Consider the following 8683-nt stretch of genomic DNA (forward strand, 5'->3'; position numbering starts at 1 on the left):
ATTCCATCCCTGATAGGACCTTTAAAAAAAACTCCAGAGATATTTTTTTAATTTTACATTGTCAAACAAGCACAAGATCCTCTGTAATTACTCTTAGCTTTACGAAAAATTTAATTACAAAAGCCGACTAGATCTTAACCAGGTCTCAGTACCGAAAAGAACCTAGGACCGGCCCGTGGCTTAATGGCTACGGCTCCCGCCTCATAAGCGGAAGGTTCCGGGTTCGATTCCCGACCGGTCTCCTTGAAATTATTCGACTATAATTGAACTTTGAATATGAACAAAAAAAACGCATGGAATCAAGTGGGATTCGAACTCACACCTTTGGATTGGTAGTCAGATGCTCTAGCCACTCGGCCACCGAGGGGTTGACATCCCTTGAGTGAATTAATCCGTAGTGGTGAAATAATGTCACAAGGTCATTTACTATATAATACAACAATCCCTTCCCCAACGATTCCCCTACACCAGCGATTCTCAACCTTCTTCTAGGCTGGTACCCCCTGCCATGTAAATCAAGTAGGCCCGGTACCCCCGTTGAGAATCGCTGCCCTACACACACTACACACCATATTCTATAAATAACTCGAAGTGGTTGGTACGGTATGTCCTCACTTCTTCTTCTTCCCCTGATGATTCCATGAAATGTGGGTTCCGTTCATAGAATCTGTCTCTTGCGGTTAATGCAACGCAGTAGGCCGGGCCGCTTTAGTGAGTGTAATACATTTCGGGGGTTCTCGAAAGTACTGCAATCATTAATAATGACAAGAACGAGGACAAGAAAGAACTTGAGGCGTAATCTAACCATAAGTTCTTCCCGGATGCTTTCTTCGGACTGGCTGCGCTTGTGTTCGATTAGATTAGATTAGATTAGGTCTCAGTACCGAAAAGAACCTAATCAAAATAATTTTATGAAAAAAAATGTCAAATAAACAAACTGTTAAGTTTTAATATAAAACGACTAAAAACCACCGGCGATTGAATGGACTAAGTGACCTCCAGTGACCTCCCCAAATTATACTATTTTTTCGAAAAAAATCGCACGAAAAAGTGGAAAGTGAACTCAGCAAGTTCGTCATTTTTGTACGACCCAGTTGACCCAAATTCCGTTTGTTCCGTTGGAATCGTCAACGAGGGGCTTGAAAAGAATTTAATTTGTCTGGTATTTGCTTTGGCGGTTGAAATTAAATTCTAACGGTCTCATAAAGAGACTGTTTAGTAAGCAATTCTGTTTAAGATAAACCATATTAACAATCTGGACCCGCTATTTGAAATTTCCATTACAAAAATTAGTATCCCAATAAGAATGCAATAGAAAAATCAGGCATCGGGTCCAGACTGTTAAATAATAGTGTATGATGGGTCGATTTTTGCCCGACCACCCCTCATTTTTGATACCACCTCAAAGTTTCGCATTTTCCGTGAAAAAATGTAAAAAACCTCAATTTTAAACTGCGATTCCTCTGGGACCACAAGCCGCACAATGTTAAGCCAGGACACATTTTAATTTTTAAAATATCACGTAGAATCGATTGGCATAGTCCATATTTCAATCAAAAATTGGGTACTAAAGCCCTATGTCAATTTTTATGTACAACGGTAAAAAACACGATTAAAAACCATTTCTCTTCACTTTTTTTCATTTTAATGCAAAAAAAAAAAAAAATTGACAAGACAACATTTTTTCGATGGATCAACTATGTTCCCCTTGGAACGAGCTGTCAAGTAGGAACTTTTCTGTCAAGAAGGACCGCGAGGTTAATTTTTCCAAATTGATTTAAAAATCCATTTTAAACTCTTTGGAATCGTACAAAGGGTCGTTGTACTCAGAAAAATAAGCTTTATCGCGGTAAACAATAATATCAGCAATCTAAGCTTCATTTTAGGACCCAATTGTTTGCAGTGTATTTAAAGAAAATGACACTATTTCGTTTAATTTTCACTTTGAAAGCATATTTTAATTAAAGTTCGGATATAACCATCGTGTTGTTGAGAAAATATGACAAAGATTTTCTTATTGGGTTCAATGTTTTAATTATAGTTCTCGAGATATTGAATTTTAAATTTTATGCATTTTAAATTGATTTCAGCTGATTGCATTCAAATTTTCATTGAAATTTTGAAGGTCAATTTTTTTTGCTCCCCGATTGAGCCAATTTTGAATTCAATAAATATTCGGAAATATGAAATATTGAGATTTTCTACATGTATGTAATGTGATGTTCGATTCAAAATATTCTATCGGTGAAAGTTGCGTTTTTCAGAAAAAAAAAATGTTTTTTTGATACTAATGGAGACCCCTGGTACAAAGAAAAAATTTAAAAATTTGATTAAAAAATACTTTTTTTCGAAAGCTTTTGCTAATCAAAGGTAAAAGAAATAAAAAAACTTTTTGAAACACGACGTATAATAAGGCTTATAAACAAATTATTTGAATATACTTGAGCCACCATGCGCACACGTTTTTCCCACATAAAGTACCATGGTACACGTTTTTTTCAAAAAACTTTAAAATTTTAATGAAATTGGAAGACTAATAAACTGAAAATAGTTTAAAAGGCATTTTTCTCCATTCATTTTTCAACATTTCTTCAAATCAATCTAAATCGCTTAAAGTTGACTCTTACTTGATCAACATCTGCTTTTAATCTCCACAGCGCTTATTTTCGCGCGTCAATAAACTTGTTTACTCGACTCCATACCTGAACTCGCTATAACAGTCTTGCGAATTCGACAGTTTCCAAATTGAATGATAATCAACCAGTTTCGCAAAACCATAACTTGGGCGATAATTTAAATTCACGTCACTTACACAATCGCCTCACCTTCCCCGACGAATTTTCCTTTTTTTCCACAGAAATGCAGCAACCCCCAGCAGTGGGGGAAAGGGAAAATCGTGGAGGAAAAATAATTTATTTAATTTCTTTCCTTCGTTCGCTTGTCGTATACTAGGACGCGGATTTTGGGAGGGAAAAGAAAAGCAAATCGAACTTGGACGTTGTCGTCGTCGTCGAAGTGTCTTTGTCTGTCGTCACGCGATTTTTCATGTCGTTGGGTGGGTGGTTTTCGGGGGTGGGATTTGGAAAATGTTGTAAAAATGAAGAAATCAAGCGGTAAAGAGATCCGTATAAAAATGGAAATAAATGCAAGGGATTCGCCTTGGAGTCGGGGGAAAATCGTAAAAAATGTGCATTTTTATTCGCGGGAAATGCTTTTCCCTCTGAAGAAGACGGAAGTGTCCGCAAATGAAGGAAGAAATGGTGTTTTATTTGGTTTGAAAGGCGCAAAGAGAGCAAAACCGCCAACGATTTCAATTTGCGCCATCTATCGACAGGCAGGCGCAAGTGAGCCAGATAGATGAACCGGAATGAAGATGGATGGCAGCTCGAAATGCAGACGTCAAGGGGATAATTTGTGCCAATTTGTATTGGCTGTTGGGACGGGAGGGGGAGTGAACAGAAAGTGAACGGAATTGACGAGGCAACTATTTAAATGTTGAATAAATTATTGGAACGTGGCGAAATTAAGGTTTGAAATTTCGTTCCACTGAAAGGATGGATATTTTTGCTTTGACTTAAAATCAGATCAAATTTCAATTTCAATGAAGAGTCTGATTTTTTGAGAATCGATTTTATTAAAAACATAGCCAATAAAGACCAATAAGGAATCTGGAAGAAATCATGTATTAATTTATCGCGGTATCGCAGTTTTGAAAAAAATATCGATGATAAAATTTCTAAATCGAATGATTTTTCAGCCCAATTTCCCGCTAAAAAGAAGAGTCCAATACTCGGATGATACCAGCGTTTGCTTTCAAGTCGAATCCGTTAATGTAACTCGTAATGACGGCCCATAAAATATTCACAAATTGCGCCGCTGGAGCAAAGAAAGCCCCAAACAAATGAGTCTGCACGGTACACAGAAAAACTCTCAAAAGTGATGAGAAAACTCAATTACGCTTTATTGAAAAGTCATGAAATAAACGCGCGCGCGAAGGGCCGCGTATCACTGACGCGCGATCATCATCGTTAAGGAGCGGGGAGAGATGAATCATGAATGAAATTCAATTTCCACTTCCGAAAGAGGAATATTACAATTCTGCACGGTTGATTAACGCTGGCAGGCATCAAGGAAAGCAAGCATTTCACCGGAATCCACTCGAACGCCACGTGGCCAACGTAAACCGGAAACGTTCAAAGCATGTTGGATGTGGGAGGGGGTTGGGGGAAGAAATCACTTCGTTTACGTTGGCCATGCTTTTAAATATTTAACCACCGCAAATGATGTGCAATGAAGTGGCTCTCACTTTATTATTACGAAAATTTTCTCTTCCTTTACTCCGGCGAGGGAGTGTGGGCAAGTCAATTTAGGCAGCCAGCCTCGCGCTGTCTGTTGGGAAATAAAAATTTCAAACAGGCTTTTCCCACCATTCGAAGGAGGAGGGTGGAAAAAGTTTTCAAATCAAATTTATGCCAATTCTTGCTAATCTCATCACCATCAACATCATCGTTCCACTCCCTCCTATCCTAGTAGGCGAATGGATAATTAGAGGGGCCGTTTTCAGTTAATAAGCTGTCGCCATGATCCTCCCACCTAGCTCATTCGCTTATATTTATAATGCTTAGTGATTTATCACGGCAAACATTCTAAATTTCACGGGGATAATATTCATAAATTAAAACAATGTTGGAAAATAAATGTTTCTTGTTTTAAATTTATCGCTTTACCAACATTTTAAAATTTTTAAAGTTTTTCAACAACTAAACCCCCAAATCCAAGAAAAAGGGGGAATTTCATAAAAAACCATCTTTTCCTCAAGCTTGGGAGTTCAGGTGTTAAACTTAATGTTTTCGATCCCTGATTTATTGAGACAAAATAATTAATTGCCTCATAAGCCATCTAAAAAAATCAAATCAAATTATTCGCTCTACAACATTGCCGTTCTCGATTGCGAGATTCCTACTCGAAACTAGGTGTCCGAAGGCTTGATTGTTGAGGCAATTGCAAGCCTCTTTTTACACCTAAGCTTCCATCCACCCCGGGATTCGAACTGACGACCTTTGGATTGTGAGTCCAACTGCCTACCAGCGACTCCACCGAGGCAGGACCCAGGGAGACGACTCCTACACCTGGATTGAGCTAACGACCTAACTTTCTAGGTTAGACCGGGGCCAACATTAACTTCCCCGTCCGACCACCGCCACCGGGACCGTCTGGGAACGAACCCAAACCGACTGGGTGAGAGGCAACCACGCTTGCCCCTACACCACGATCCTGGCAATCTATTCTTTCAAAAAATCATAACTTTTCGACAAAGTTTTTGTCCGTTCTTCTCTATGGCTTAAAAATTGCGGTTTTTTTTCTCCTTAAACATATAAATAAATCAATACTATGAAAATACGGATTTTGAGTAATTGATTTTTTATTTAAAAAACAGTAAATCATTATTTGCCTTGTAGGGGAGAGTGGGGAGACTTGATCCCCTTTTTTTGTATCGCACATAACTCTGTCAATTTCTCACAAAACTATGATCTTTTTGCATGAATTGAAAGCTTAAACATTCAACTATGTTTGGCTGATAAGGGTATTTCATCAGATAAACTCTTAGAATAATGACAAGCGTTTTAAAAAAATATTTTAAACCGGCCTTTTCAAAATGTTGGGGGTAATTTGATCCCCCTTTCAACATTTTGAAGAAATCTTAAGCAAAATGTTTCTTATTAATCCAAACTTTTAATTTTCTATAAGATACAGCAATTTCACATCAAACCTGTACGTTTGTGTTCAAAATATAACAAGTTTAGCATGTAAAATATTTAAAAACTTTAAATTTTCTTTTTTAGACCAAAATTGAGCATGTTTACAAAAGCTGGTAATTTTTGTTTACAAAACTTTTGAAAAATGGTTCAAACTGCAGTAAGTTATATACAACTATACTAAAGGAAACTGTGTACGAAAACCCAGCCCAATTATTTAATTTTGAGGCTTATTCCAGTGACTTTTAAAATGCAGGGATCAAGTCTCCCTAAACGCACTTTTTTAAACAATTGATTGTAAAAATAGTATGACGATAAATTTAACGTCAAATGTGTAAGGGTTTTGGAGTTGATATGTTTATCAAACAATTCACGTATAAAAAATATTTTTTTTAATAATTTTTGAGTGTTTTCTATACTTATCAAAACAAAGAAAAAAGATCTCTTGGAAGTTTTTTGCAGCACTTCTTCAAAAAATGTGTGTAACTCAATCTAAACATTTTTTATTTTTTTTTCTTTGTTTTCTACAATGAGTTTTAGTCAATTTCGCACAACTTTCTAGAACAAAGCTAATTGTTTTACTCACATGCTGACGAGGTACAGGCTTGGGATCAAGTCTCCCCGGGGATCAAGTCTCCCCACTCTCCCCTACCTATTTTTTCGAACAGTTATACACCTGCAACTTTGCCGAAGACATCAAGTCAATTAGAAAAGGCCTTCAAAAGTTAAAGATTTTCGAATATTTAAGAACCAATGACACAAAATGGCTTCTTTGGTTATAGGGAAGGAAGGCCCCTACAAAGTTTGAGCCAGATAAAAAAAATACATAAAATGGTCGAAATCTGGCGATTTTGTACAGAATTGCTCATAAATGTTATTTTGTTACAACCTACTAAAATATTATATTCACCCTTTTTCTTAAGGATTATTTTTTTTAAATTACTGTATCTCGAAGCCCCTACCGCACCGTATCAAAAAGAGGCAAAAGACAAACCTGAAGGATATTGCACGAGCTATCTGAAAAAAATACACTGAAAGCCTGTCCAATTTCCTACAAGTTTGTCTTTGACCACTTTTTGATACGATGCAACGGCTTCGAGATACAGTAATTTTTAAATTACAAAACACAAAAATATTTAAATTACTTACGCCCTTTTCGAATGTCATTTTCGAATACAATTGGATCCATATACACAAAAATGGCTAATATAAGCCTAGGATAACATGTCTACAAAGTTTCATTGAAATTGAAGATAGTCGGGTACAAAAGTACCAGAAAAATTCCTGATTTGAGCTGGAATTACTCGATAAACTTTTATAAATTCTATCCCGCAAAATTTACCAATTTTCTGGATAAAGTTTTATTGAAATACAAAATAAAAATTTGCAAAATAATTTGTGAAAATGTAGAGAAGTACCATGTAGATTTTTTGAAAACCATTTTAAAACATAATTTTAAAACATCATTTATAAATAACATTTGAGATTAACTTATCAGTTTTCTTTAATATGATATTTAGATATCTAATTGAATAAAAAAATTAAACCCGCAATAAATTTTAAGTGTTAAAAAGGTAAATATTGGTTGTGAAATTGAAAATACTACATTAATTTTTACAAAATTACATTTCGAGGAATCTGGCTTCCTGACGCTGTAGTGCACTTTGGTTACATTTTTCAGTAATATGTTATTCCAAGCATGACACAACAGACAAAAAAAATAATGGTGACAGGTTGAACATTTGGTTGGTCTTGAGGATAACTGGAAAATGTATGGGGATAGAAAATGTATTTTTTGAGCTGAACTGAACTGCTGAGAGCCACAATTTTCACGAATTTCACAGGTTCCGTGAAATCGTGAGTAATCACTGACTCTAACTTGAGAAAGCGAGCACCGTTGAGGCAACATTAAATGATTGCTCCTCGATTTGAGTGCTACTTCTTTCAAATGGCCTAATTATTAACGGGCCAAGAGTTGGGTTTGCCCTCGTAACGACCTGTCGTGTAAACATTTTGGGTAGATTTTTGTTTTAATTAAAATGAACATTTCTTCCTAACCAAATAGAAACGCAAATTGACGTGGGTGAGGCAAACTTTTGATGCTGGATTGGAGTCGGGAGCCGGAAAGAAACAGGGGCGGGAAATCTTTGCGATCTCATTACGTGATAAAGTGCTCACTTTGACAGTTTTCACAATGGTGTAAGACCAAAGATTGCGCGCAATCGAGAAATTGCAATCTGCGGCGTCGTCTGTGTGTGACTGAGCAAAAAAAAAAAAGCGTCACAAACAATCGAAGAAAGTTATCTCCCGGAACTGGGCTGCTCACACTAGGCACACGTGAAAACGCAAGATTGTCGCGTGCGGTGGTGTGAATGACTGTTTCCGGTGTAATGGCGCGCGCGCTCATGACAGGCGGCCATCTTGGAAGAGACTTACAAGGGTAAAAGGACACGTGGTTGAGGGTGGTGGGTAGTTTCTGTTATCTTAAGTAGGGTATTTTGAAGCCAGAAAGAACGTAACTTGGCTGCTTGACATACAAATTAGGACTAAATTTGCATTGTTATCGGGTTGAATAAGGTAACCTTTGTTATTGCGAGGTTGAATGGTAGAGGTGTGTCATATACGAGGGTTGTTTGAGTGTTCTTGTCTAAATAGGTCAAGGCAGGTTTGTTTTATGTTGTGCGACAAAAAGTATTTTCGAGTATTTGTTGAAGATTGTAGAACGAAAAAAAAAAAATGATTTGTAAGACCAATTTTATGACATGTTACGGTACTTTTTTAAAACCAAAATGATAACGATAACTACTGTCAAACCTTGAAAGAAGTGTTGGTTTTTGAGTGCGGTAATATAATTACGAATTTAATGGATGAACAGCTTAACTTTACTGATAAAAACCAAAAATGGTCGGTTCTGTCACTCATGCTTC

The sequence above is a fragment of the Culex pipiens genome, chromosome 3 (assembly GCF_016801865.2).
Source record: "Culex pipiens pallens isolate TS chromosome 3, TS_CPP_V2, whole genome shotgun sequence".
NCBI classification, from domain to species: domain Eukaryota; kingdom Metazoa; phylum Arthropoda; class Insecta; order Diptera; family Culicidae; genus Culex; species Culex pipiens.